The sequence below is a fragment of the Gadus macrocephalus genome, chromosome 13, assembly GCF_031168955.1.
Source record: "Gadus macrocephalus chromosome 13, ASM3116895v1".
NCBI classification, from domain to species: Eukaryota; Metazoa; Chordata; class Actinopteri; order Gadiformes; family Gadidae; genus Gadus; species Gadus macrocephalus.
Genome location: NC_082394.1, coordinates 19,360,697 through 19,374,146, shown reverse-complemented (window position 1 = coordinate 19,374,146; position 13,450 = coordinate 19,360,697). Strand labels below are relative to the sequence as shown.

The following is a 13,450-nucleotide window of genomic DNA, read 5'->3' as shown; positions in this document are numbered from 1 at the left end:
TGTTTTACTCACACACAACGATTCACACACACACACACACACACACACACACACACACACACACACACACACACACACACACACACACACACACACACACACACACACACACACACACACACACAATATTTATGCATAACATTCTCTGAAAATTGCCCTTTGAAATTAAAATGCAGGATTTTATCAGTTTAAAAAAGTATATCGGCAAAAAAAATCAGTTTTAAAGTGACTATTTTGCGCAAGGCTTCAAAAAACGTTGTTTTTTTATGTGATACGTCAAACGCGTCATATTACGTAGGAATTGGTAGACGCGGTCGCTGTTGCTGCCTCAGTTGTGAGTAGATGCGGTGAGCGGTCTTGTATTCCCCCCCCCTGTGGTTTTGGGGTTTTTCTAATCGACGAGATGAGGTTTTGTATCTGTGGGGGTTGTTCCAACTCCAACCTCCTGTCCGACCATCTCCGATTTCACAGTTTCCCCGATCGGAGAAATGATGGAGCAGGCTTTCGAGCCTGGGTGCATTTTGTACAGGTGAAGAGAAAGGACTTTTTTTTCTCGCCTCTGTCACCAAATACACGTTCATTTGCGCGGCTCCTCTGCTGCCTCTGCGTGTGTTTGTTTTGCATGATTGTCATGAGTGGACCCAGTCTGAGCTGATAACCTGTAATAACCCCGCTGCCTCACACCGCCAGCACGGATCTCGAAGACATCATTTATTAGATAGGCCTACCTAATAAACCGTTGGAACACACAAGACCGGAACCCATAGCAACGCCGGTGTTGTGTCGAGATCGGTTTCCCCGTCGAGATGTGTTTCCCCTAGTCCCCGCCCCCGTCCGAAATTACCCGAAGAGCGAAGGAAGCGCGCGTACACAAAAAGCTCGCCCACGAGCTGCTGTGCTCGTACCACAGAGGCACTTTGGAGAGAGCTAAGGTTCAAAACGGACTTTCTTTAGCGAGTTTTATCTGAAGATGTTGTATTGTAGATTTCTATCAATAAAAAATATTATTTTTGTGAGAGACCATTTAGAGGTGGGGAACGGGGGGAACGGTATCAGTAATATTCCAAGCTGTCAGGATGCGTTCCCCCTGTTCTAAATGGTCAAATTGAGTGATATCAGCCTGAAAATCACAGCACTTATCTGTTGTGGGGAAATAAGTCAGCAGTATGAATTTCAAAGATGTGTGAGCCTCCTTTCCTATGGAACAGAGGGGGAACAGTATCTGACAGTATTATGAATGAGCACACTTCCTTCCAAAAGTCCATAACATTCAAAAATGAAAAGTCTCTCACAAAAATAATATTTTTTATTGATAGAAATCTACAATACAACATCTTCAGATAAAACTCGCTAAAGAAAGTCCGTTTTGAACCTTAGCTCTCTCCAAAGTGCCTCTGTGGTACGAGCACAGCAGCTCGTGGGCGAGCTTTTTGTGTACGCGCGCTTCCTTCGCTCTTCGGGTAATTTCGGACGGGGGCGGGGACTAGGGGAAACACATCTCGACGGGGAAACCGATCTCGACCCAACACCTGTTAACAAACCCCGACTCCCGAGAAGCCCAATCCCTATGAGCTCCCCGTGCTACGGCCATCCGGAGGCACACAGAGCTTTTGGCCGTGATATTATATATACAATTATATTATATTATATACTATTATATATAGAGCTCCGAGAGTCGCAAACGGCAACAATCACTTTCTCCTCCATGCTGCAGTACACCCCGGACAGCACTGCGCTGAGTTTGACGGTTGAACGCTGATTGGCTGTTACGCTACACATGTCACTCAGTGGCCACGCTGTTGAACGCTGATTGGCTGTCATCACGCGAAATTCGTGTCAAAGTTTAAATTTGTCGCGCCACAAATCCTCGTGAACGCGCTCGCCTGTGCACAGCGCAAGTGTGGCGCGACAAATCAAAAAAATTCGCCCGATACGCGTCTATACGTTCACTTTGTATGGGATCTTGTCGTCCCGTTGCGTTTGGTGTGAAGTTGAACGCACTGGAGAAGTTTCAAGACAGACAGCCAAAATTGACATTTTTATTCAGAAAATAGCCGGTCCTTTTGCTTCCTATAAAAAGCATGTTTGTGACACTGGATATTGATTATGGATACGTCATCTAGCCTGCATGTGGAGGGCCACATAACGCCCCGTGCCCACTGCCTCCGTCAGTTGTCCGTTGCCCATTGACTTTGCATGGGGACGGACGCGCAATGCATTGTGGATCCGTCCGTTCAGTTGGAGCGTTCGCCACCGTCAGAAAGTTGAAAAATGTTCAACTTTTTCGGCAGCGACGGATCCGTCATCCAATCAGATCGCGTATGCAAATTTAAGCACTGTGACGCGACTCGGGCTCTGACGATACTGGAAAGCGGGAAAGCGGGTCATCTTGCCTCGCAACAAGCAGGAAGAAGCGGGAAGAACCCGGCGAACCGATTTGATTGGCTGACGGATGCATCTGCAAAGACTACTCCCCCATCCGTCAGCCACGCCTTCCCACGTCCGTTGACTGACGGTGCAGTGGGCACGAGGCGTTAGGTAAGAAATTGGTTTACGTAAACTTTGCTGCTGGTTCTGTTTGCTCGTGAATCGTGATGACCTGGCCAAAGGTTACCCACGGTCCTAAGCGATTTTGATCTGATTCTGGTTGGTGCTCCAGTTAGTATGCATTGTTATAGATTGCAGCTAGTAGCAGCTACACACGGTGCGATTGCTATGCCAATGTGGTTATAGTGGGTTTTGTCTGATTGAGATATGTGACGACTTGGAGCCCGGTAGGCCTATCCTGACATAAATATGTTCTCGCATAACCTGTGTGATTATCCTAAACTGAAGGGGATTTTATTTGCGGACAATTTTCTTATGATGTTGTAACGAGTGTCTATTGGTCCTTCGCAAGTGTTTACTGGTGGTCAGGATTTGGCAGATGCAATTCTCCTCTGGGTGCTTGTATTTTTCTTCTTTTTTTAATGCAGCATAACATATGTTACCAGCAGCCCTTGCTCGTCTTCAAAAGGCTGATGCTCAGTACCTCGTTTCATTTCGTACCCCCTTTACAGTCTGGCATTGTTTGTCTGGTAAACTTTGTTGAAGTCAAGATAAGTGTTAAATTGCCAACACTGTTCTTTGTCCTGTGTGTATTAGTATTAGGCCTACATATCCCGAGCCAATACCCTGGTGTTTCCAACGCCGTTTTGCAAAACAAGCCAAAACACAAACTGTGGGCTGGCCCGAATGCCATTTTTCAGGCTTCTCGTTGGTTTTTACGAGCGAATATTCGAATACTCGTTCCAGAAAAAAACACCATCAAAAACAACATTAATAATCCTTATATACTCCCTGGAACCGATTTTGACAGTATCTGCATATTTTGTTGAAGATTTAATAGCTTTTGAACATTAATTAGTAGGCCTAAGTAGGTTGAAGTTCCTTCGTTTTTCCCCGTGAAAGCGAACAGCTGTTGCTCCGTTCCAAATCAGCTGTTCTCTGCCATCTCAGCCCTTACGGGAGCTTTTCAATTCATCCTGGAATGTGCATCTTTTCAGGGAATTTGTACAATAAATCCATAACAAATACCGAATATTGATTGTCTTATGTGTCCATATTATATCCATTATATTAGTCTGGCTGAACGGAAGTGGACAGCGTCTATTGCTTAGCGGCCGATTTGGCCGCGACTCCTCCCCTTCCGGTTTCTGACGTTACAGTATTGTGCTCCCCCTCAAACTCGAAAACTAGGCAGTATGGCGAGTTTTGAAGAGGACTTTGACGGCGCTGTAAAGTTGGCATGTTTGGCTCTTTCCGTGGACACATCTCTGGACAGTATAACATTGTTTTCCAAAGAGACACATGAATAGCAGTTGGTGGTAAATGGCTATAGGCCTACAGACAAGTTTTCGAAATTGTTTGTGGAACTAGACATCCAATCTTGTTTAATTTTAATATAATGTAATTACTGATTACTGACTCTGATTTCATTACAATGGTAGGACCACAACATAGCCTATTTTGACATTACCTTGGAGACTCCGTCTGGCAGGATTCTCCCCGGGGACGATGCGTTTGCGGTCACGATTATCGCCGGTTGATGTGGATTTGGCGCATCGTTTCACTCTGACAGCGGCATGAGCGTTTGACATGGATTTAACCAATGAACCGATCCGTTCCACTTCACAATAGCTCCTACGGTATTTCTTTAGTAGTGTTCTACAAGAATCACATATAAATGTTAAAACGTTGTTCGTTTTTATAGGTCCCGTGAGCTCCTCAAGGGCCAAAGTGTATGGTGGCTTGAAATCATCGTGACAAAGAATCAAACGATGTTTGTTCTTTTTATCTATAAAATGATCTCCACATAGGCGACATACATCGTTAATGTTTTTTTGTGGCGTTTGGGATTGAGCCATTTCTGACAGCCTCTGAACTTCAAGAAGTTCCGTCAAAATAATTTCCCCCCCGGCACTATTTTGCATGGACACAACTGCTGCTTCCCGGGCTTAGCCCCGCCCTAGACGATTGTGATTGGTTTAAAGAAATAAAAACAGGCCCGCCCAGTTTCCCCACGGATAGACGGCTCGAGGTAGCGTGGCTCCAGACCATTCTACTTGCTGTAGTTTGGTCTGGCTTTGCGAGACTACCATTATATTGACCGGGTATTCCCAAGACGCTCACGCTCTGCAGCAAGCCAGTCACAGTTGATTGGCGCGGCGCTGTACAGCGAACGTAAACAAACAACTAAGCTAAGGTTTTAAGTATTACTTTTCCTCCAGAGATCCCGCTAATGTTGTGTTATAAAGTAAAGGGAAACAAGATATTCTTCCTCCACCTCTCTCGCTTCTCTGCTTGGTGTCGCTGACGCTTATAGTTTGCCTCCCTCCCTCGCTCTGGTAAAGTCAAGTACGTGGAAAAAATACTGAATACCGAATACTGATTTAAGCTTCAAATACTAATTTTCCGAACCAGTATTTGAATAATTTCAACACCTGACAATACACTGTACAGCATATTGTAATGCAGCGTTGAATGGATGAATAGCTTACATAAGGGTACCAAGCACTTTTCAGACCACACTCAAGCTTATGGTTTGTGTCCCCACCACTTCTAAAAACAAACTGACGCCCTTGCTCCTATTGCCATATGGTGTCTCCCCCTATTAGGTGGTTGCTGTTCTCCCTCTCGGCTAGCTGGCTCAAAATTGTACGGAAGTGGTCCGAAACTGTTATCCATTGTTGTTATGTTGCCTATGTAGTCTATGATGATTAGAACGTCCGTCTACCAATTCCTACGTCACGCTCGAAAACGAGCGTTTGAGATGCGGAAGTAAAATTGTATCACAAAAACGGCTCAAGATGCCACTTGGAGTGTAGATTTATTAATAAAAACTAAAAAATCGTTTATTCAATTTTTTTTCCTATATGATTCTTCACTGCAGTATCTAACTTCCAATACGCACTTTAATGGCGTTCGAAAAAAAAATCTGAATATTTCGCCACGAGGAAAATTCACTTTGGAAAATTACGCCACAAGGCGGCGCCATAAACGAGGAAATTGTATATCTCCTAATTGGCCAAAGGAATGTTCTGAAAACACGTTTAGGGATATATCTCCCACACCGAACCTCCCACAGTCAAAACCTTTATATCCACAGGTTCATGGTAGCGTTTTGAACACATGCTTTGCGTTGTGCCGGCGAAATGCACATCTCTTGGACCCCTGTATAACTGCTTGCAGTTCTAGTGCATTTTGTTTTGCAAATAAGAAATGTACCTATCAAAGAAATATATCATGCTTGTGAGTAAAACACGTTTTGTGTGCGTGTGAATCGTTGTGCGTGAGTAATACACGTTTTGTGTGTGTGGGGTTTTGGCATGATTCTAACTCCATAGGCCTGCCCCTCGCCCGTTGAGCCAACAATGTTAAAGGCACACACTATGCAACATTTTTGGAAAAAATTACATTAATTATGCCGGTTGAGAGTTATTCTGATGGTTCTACAACCATTTCTGGGTCGTTTGGTGGGTGTTTCATTGCCCCTTGTCGCTTCCCCCACACAATGTCAATGTTGACTTTGAGCATTAACATGCGGGACCATATTCCCTTTCTACCCTGTTTACAAACTAGAACTAGTCATTTTGACAGACGTCACTGCAGGACAAGGCCATAGAGGGCAAGACTGAACTTGTATTCCTTTTGCTGCATTTTCTTGCTTCTTAAATGCAGCAACAATTTGTAGACAGGAAATACCGGAAAAAAACAACAATTAAAAAACAATTAAACCAGCCTATCCTAAACATGTCGACACTCAATCTCTGTTGCCATAGATTCTCTGCACTGTCAGGTTGTTGTTGCTTTAGTTTTGGTTAATTTAGAAGTTGGAATTGCAACTGTTAATTTTTGCAGTTGTTCCTACATGGATTGCACTCGAGTTGAGGGGGGATGCCATCCCCCTTTGGATTTAAAATGTCCCTTCTGAAACAGCCATCCCCCCTCCCCATCCCCTGTTATTTTATCAATTAATGTGGAAATATTACCATTATCGTGTGATTCTCCAAGGAAAAAGCGAATATGAAACTTGCTCTGTTCGGACCGACACAATCCGGATGTGACGCAGCGGAAGTATCCAATCGCGCCTCGAAAATGTAGTCAGATTGTAGTTTTGAAAATGCTTTACGGCACAGACACACCCCCAAACATGGCACCGGCTAGATATAAACAGCCAGTTGCGAGGCAATTGTTGCATTCATCATGGATCAATCGACTGATAAGGGACCAAAGAGGCGACTGTCGGTGCTATCGTTATATATTATGTTGGCCAACACTCGTACACTGATTGTTCTGTTCAACCAAAGATAAAACAATTATTATCTAGGATATAAATTCTCCCCATCAACAATAAAAAAGGATGGATTTATGTTTATTGCAATACAAAAACATCATTTTAAAAACGTATAACCTTGTCTACACTTTATGAACATCTACTTCGGACATGGCTCCACGCATTCGCCAGCTTCTTTGGAAAAAAATGCACATGGCTAGCGTAGAAGTGTATGGGGAAGGGTCGTCAACAAGTTGTTACGACAGTGTTGTAAAATATCTACTACGAATTTGTAGGGGGCGCTGTGTAGAGAATAGTGCGTGCGCAAACCAAGTAAACAGCGAAGAAATGGCCGATCCTGCAAGCTTTTAATCACGTTGTTGGCAATAACAACTAAGCAACATACTATAATTGTAATAGTATGCATAGTCAAATTTGTTAAAACAACACAGTGCCTGAGGCATCTCTCGAATACAGATAAATATTCAGTTTATGTTGGTAATGTGCGCAAAGGCAAACAAGTGTAACGGTGGTCATTCAGTGAAGAACTGATGGAAAACAACATGCTTTTTATCTTCTTTATTTTTAAGAAGGCCTGGAAACAAGACAACAGACAAAATGTCTTCATAAAGCGTGGTGTTGATCTTTACAGGCTCTCTGTCTCACGGCAACACGCCGCTCTCTCTTATATCAAAATAATTATTTTTTATCTAAAGAACACAATTATTTCTTAAACATTACAAAACAAATACATACAGTAATTTAATAAAATGATAAACAACTGCATTAATATAAACTGAAACACAAGATTGCTATTTATATATTACACTTTGGTGCATACCTGGAAACAGACAACAGACAAGATGTCTTCATAAAGCCTGGTGGTGTTGATCTTAACAGGCTCTGCATGTAGCCTATGAAAACAAAACAAAATGCATTTACCTTCCAATGTAGTATCAATACTGTGATAGCATAACAAATTTTAACTGATGAAAATAATAAACGTTTCACACTCTGTAAATTGGGTTTGACACCACGTCTACATCAGGCTTCACTGGTAATCTTGATAAGGCATCGGTAATCTATGCTGCTCTGACTTCTTGTATTGGATTTTGTATCTATACGCTGCCAAAATTAGAGCCCATCTTTGTAAACTAGCAGCGGCCAGGGTTGGCACACCTGTCTAAGGCCCCAACATTTTCAACAGCGGCTTGTGGTCGGTCAATAACAGGAATTTCCGTCCATAAAGATAATCATGGATTCATAAAAGGCCAAGCTTACTACGACTCTGTCTTCATTGGCTACGGTTTAGCTCAGTGTTTAGAGCTAAACCGTCAGAGTTTCGACACTCTGCACGAGAACATTACAGTGAAAAGGCAGCATTTGGATGTTTTGAAGTGGTCGCGATGGCAACAAGCAAAAGGTCGGCTGTCGGCAGTGCTAGGAGCAACAAAACAACAGCATCATCAGTAAGCGCAGCCCATGCCCGGGCTGAAGCAGAAGCAGCAAAGGTGAGAGCTTCATATGCTAGCCAGGAGGCTAAGCTAAAATTGGAAAAGGCTGTTAGGGAAGCAGAAAGAGCCACTAGAGACGCTCAAGATAAATTGGAAACTATAAGGTTAGACACAGAGTTGGAAGTGCTAACCCTTCATAGAGAAGCTGACGCAGCCATAGTGACAGCTCGAGTGTTGGAAGACGCAGAGGCGATGCAGTCTGTTATCGAAGACGGGAAATCTGAATCCGAAAAGGGAATTGGTCTATTGGTCTATGTTTGTCATTGTCGATCAATCATGGGCTGACAATTGTGCTGAGAGTGCTGTCAATCACAACACAAACCAGGGTGGGCGGTGTGATGGAAAATCTACATGTTACGTTCAGGCTTCAGGGTCGTCTAAAATGTAAATCTTAGTGTTTTGTGTGATGTAATCTGGTTTCACATTCCGTTCTTGGAATCTTGCTATTTTGCAGGGTCTTCTAAAATGTAGTGTGATGTAATCTGGTTTCACATTCCGTTTCCGTGTTGTATGTAGTTTGGTTCTGGCCTGTTTTACTTGACCCCCTGGGGAGCGTAGAGAAGCAAAGGGTGATAAGGAACAGCCTCAGCCACCTTCTTAACCTCTGAAGAAACTTCAATCAATAGATTAACATCTGGTTAACAAAGGCTTTGGGTTTATTGGGGGCCAACTGCCCTCAAGGATCCGATCTAAGTGTATAAAAGCTCCTAACTTTAGCTACTCAGCGGACTTTTCAGAACGTACCTTTAGAGCAGGTGTTCTCAAACTTTTGACAGCTGAGGGCCAATTTAGGAACCCAAAATTTGACTGAGGGCCGCCAAAGGAGGCGGGAAGCGCCGTCAGCATCCCAGTGGTGAAAAGAAACATTGCACCGTGGACCTCTGGGAGTGAGGTCTAAATCACAAAACTGCAGGTTCATCCTTTCAAAGTAATGTACAGTCGGATTAAAACTAACAAATAACAGGATTTAATAGAAAGCTAGAGACCCAGTGACATGAAGGACATAGCAGAATGTCTCCCGGACCCATCTGCAGTGGGAGGGGAATCCCTCGCTACAGCCATTCTGGAAATGGCCCATCACCCATCGGCGAAGTGCGCCAAGTCAAACTGGGCCTACGGTGGGGTCGCATTCAAGGCGACATTCCCGGCAGAGACCAAGCTGATATAATGTTCGTGGAGGCGCTGGACGGCAAGGACGACCACAGGAAAGTGGGGAAAAACAGAGGCAGGTCTGCTTTCGTTGTGGCGCAATGGATCATTGGTCCAACGATTCTCCAAAAATAATCGACATAGACAATGGAAGGGCCGACTGGCAGTTCGCAGCTTCCCGTGAAGTGACTGTGAATCATCCAAGAGGCAGAGGTGGAAGGGGGCATTCGCATTGACGGGACGCAGGAGCAGGCCAGGTCCAAGGAGGAGGTATGAGCACCATAACACAAACACAACAAACACGCGAAATGGTAGGCTCAGCGTCAAAACGCACACAAGCACCACATCCAAATGATTGTTGTATGGTTCTCACCAGCCTTACAACCTGATCAGCTAGATTTAATGTGTAATTTGCACTGACATAGGCCTCACGGTTGCCTCCGATACAAGCCATATGATCCAAGCATACTTGTGTGTTTCACGCGCACCAGGATGCTTTTATTCACGGGACTTGCTGCAAGAGGGACCGGGGTCAATAGCTGACATACTGATAACAAACGCACAACATCGCATGCAGAACCAGCCAGAAATACAATACATGCGCACAGATTATTTGCATTTTACTGCCAGAATGTTTTATGATGGACAATTAGCGGAGGTCGAGGAACTGTGGTTCAAAAAAATTATTGTAATACAGCTATGTTGATGGGGCAATTGTTGCTTTGAAATTAGAAGTTTTGCATGTTAACCGTAGCTTCTGACAAAGAAGTGAAGGGATTCTATAATCCCGACTCAGCCCAACATCTGTCCCTTGCAAAAAAAACTGACATGTGTCGCGGCAACTTCTATTTCAGAGTTTGCGTCTAAGACAGATGAGATGTTTAAATGCAAAAAGCACACAATACTGTTGACAATTAGTGGTTATATATATTTGTATTAAAAAGTAACATCAAAGATACATCACAACATGTATCAATAAACAATAAAAACAGGCATACATTACAATAATCGGAGGCCTCAGATGGGAGTTCTCAGTGCGTGGTACTTCATATACTAAAGGCACGCTTGGAAAAGGTCCACTGAGTAGCTAAAGTCAGGAGCTTTTATACACTTAGATCGGATCCTTGAGGGCAGTTGGCCCCGATAAACCAGAAACCTTTGTTAACCAGATGTTAATCTATTGATTGAAGTTTCTTCAGAGGTTAAAAAGGTGGTTGAGGCTGTTCCTTATCACCCAGGTCTAAACAGGTCTAAACCAAACTACATACAATACGGAACGGAATGTGAAACCAGATTGCATCACATCAAACACTAAGAATTACATATTTAGAAGACCTTGCAGAATAGCAAGATTCCAAGAACGGGATGTGAAACTAGATTACATCACATGAAACACTAAGAATTACATATTTAGAAGACCTTGCAGAATAGCAAGATTCCAAGAACGGGATGTGAAACTAGATTACATCACATGAAACACTAAGAATTACATATTTAGAAGACTTTGCAGAATAGCAAGATTCCAAGAACGGGATGTGAAACCAGATTACATCACATGAAACACTAAGAATTATATTTTATAAGACCCTGTACATAACATGTAGATTTTCCATCACACATGACATGGGCTGGATTGGGCCCATGGGCTGTCAAGGGGTGTGGGGGGGGGGGGCGACGCATGTGATAGTATACCAGACCCGCATGGTCCTTAGGGACAATATTTCAATATATAATATGACTAATTTTGTCCTCCAAGGGAGAAGAACATTGCTTAAAATAAATAAATAAAAAAAGAATTATATATGGTTATTTTAAACAACGGGCTATTGTAGACAGTGGATACTCGATTATTACAATCTATCACAACCAGTTTAATGGTCAACCATATCACACAGCCATGACATGACCCTGACTGACCCCGACTGACCCCCGACTGACAACGTGACAGGGACAACTGAAGTGTGTTGCCTAATATTGAAAATGCTGATTTTTTATATTATGATATTTTGTTAATGTTTTATGGCCAAATGGCAAGAAGGTGAATTAACGAACAGAAAGATAAGTAAGGCAAGACAAGATAAGGAAATGGGTTGGGAGAAAGATAACCCATCTGCATCTAGTTTTGTTCAAATAGATCCGGACCTGGACAACGCTCCTCCTCCTCCTGCTTTCAGCCCGACCAGTGGCCCAATCCAATGCAAATACCCCACGTCACGACTTATTAAGCAATAGATAGTAATTTAACTGATTCTAATTTATTTATTTAAATGGAGGGCGCTCTGGGTTAGATGTCGGGCTGACAACCTGCCTGGAGTTTTGGTTTGGATTGTGGAGATTCACCGTGCTCTCAATCGTGAGGTTCAACATGGACCATCCTTCCTAGACGGATATACCCCGAGTACAAACACAGCCTACGAATTTGCAGGGTGCTTTTATCATGGTAGGGAACATTGCTACAACACGGGCCATCAATGGCGATTCTACACGGGGGCCTACAGGGGCCAGTGCCCCTTTAGACATGTCCCTGGCCCCCCTGTGGCCCCCCCCGTGATGACCAAATAAAATAATTATGATTTTACTGATTTTACGGAACTAATTTGAAGCAACGTTCTACATGGGTAACTTAGAGCGGCTAACCCAAACACTGTGCTGCTGCTTCTCGGTAAATGAGAGCTCAGCGACTACTCTTGGAGAAAGAGCCACGATTTCTCCTGTGGCAAGAGTCGAAGCTAAGTAAAACGATTACATTTCTTAAGTGACTTGTTGTTCTTATAGCAGCTGTCGTGAAATGAGGACAAAACAGTAGAACAGGGAAGTTTCCTTTGCGCTCTTTAGACTGCAAGATTGCTGTAACCTTTCCTGTAAGCTCAGCCTTTTCGGAACACAGTTTCCCCATACCGAAACTGATCAAATAAATAGGAAATAGCACATCGTTTTGCACTTTGTTGTCACTCTGGAGTACAAAACATATGTTTATAAGATTTTGATGATTTAGTATCCCCAAGAGGGGTTCTCAATGTTTTGACAGCTGAGGGCCAATTTAGGAACCCAAAATTTGACTGAGGGTCGGCAAACGTCAGCATCCCAGTGGTGAAAAAAAACATTGCACCGTGGACCTCTGGGAGGGAGGTCAAGTGAGGTCTAAATCACAAAACTGAGGTTCATCCTTTCAAAGTAATGTACAGTCGGATTAAAACTAGCAAATGTAACAGGATTTAATTGAATGCTAGAGAGAGTCGACTTTTCTCTTTATATTTATTAAATTTGTGTTTAAATTAATTTTGTTATTAAAAAAAGAAAAAAATATATTATTATTATTTTTTACTTACATCTATAGTCATTGCGGGCCGCCAGGGATGTTTCTGCGGGCCACCATTGGCCCGCGGGCCGCACTTTGAGAACCAATGCTTTAGTGTATGAAGTAAGACGCAACGATAAGCTCCCATCTGAGGCCTCAGATTATTGCAATGTTTGCCTGTTTTATTGTTTGTTGATGCATGTTGTGATGCATCTTTGTTTGTACTTTTATTACAAATATATATGACCACCAATTGTCTACAGTATTGTGTGCTTTTTGCATCTAAATATCTCATCTGTCTTAGACGCAAACTCTGATAGAGAAGTTGCCACGACAATTTGGGGGCTCGTCCGGGTTACCTAACCTGAAGATCCCGAAAAAAATCCCTAGGTGTCTGCCAAGTCAGGTCTGAGGATTCGGTCTCAGTCCCAAAGCTCTACCTCTCCTCCAGGTGACTGTAACCAGACTAATGGGGTCGAGGAAAGGGTGTCTGTGGGGGAAGAAAGTAGGGGTTCTTCAGTACGGTATCCAAAGGAAAAAGAATTCCAGCAGGTGAGATCACAATACTGTTTAAAGCTTCATAATAAAAAACGTTACAGGAACGGTATATAAATGTTTCAGTAAACGTAAACTTATATCTGAACGATAGGCCTCGTTCAAGGAAACTCTGTTAAA

The 13,450-nt window shown here is 43.1% G+C and overlaps 1 long non-coding RNA gene across 1 annotated transcript; it reads right to left on the bottom strand.

Moving 5' to 3' along the window:
* Positions 1-3,338: 3,338 nt before the first annotated feature.
* On the bottom strand, positions 3,339-4,808 carry LOC132471277 (uncharacterized). Its single transcript, XR_009528811.1, has 2 exons — positions 4,650-4,808; positions 3,339-3,623 (listed from the first exon to the last, which is right to left on the bottom strand). It is a non-coding gene; the product is annotated as an uncharacterized LOC132471277 (long non-coding RNA).
* Between the last annotated feature and the right edge of the window lie 8,642 nt (positions 4,809-13,450).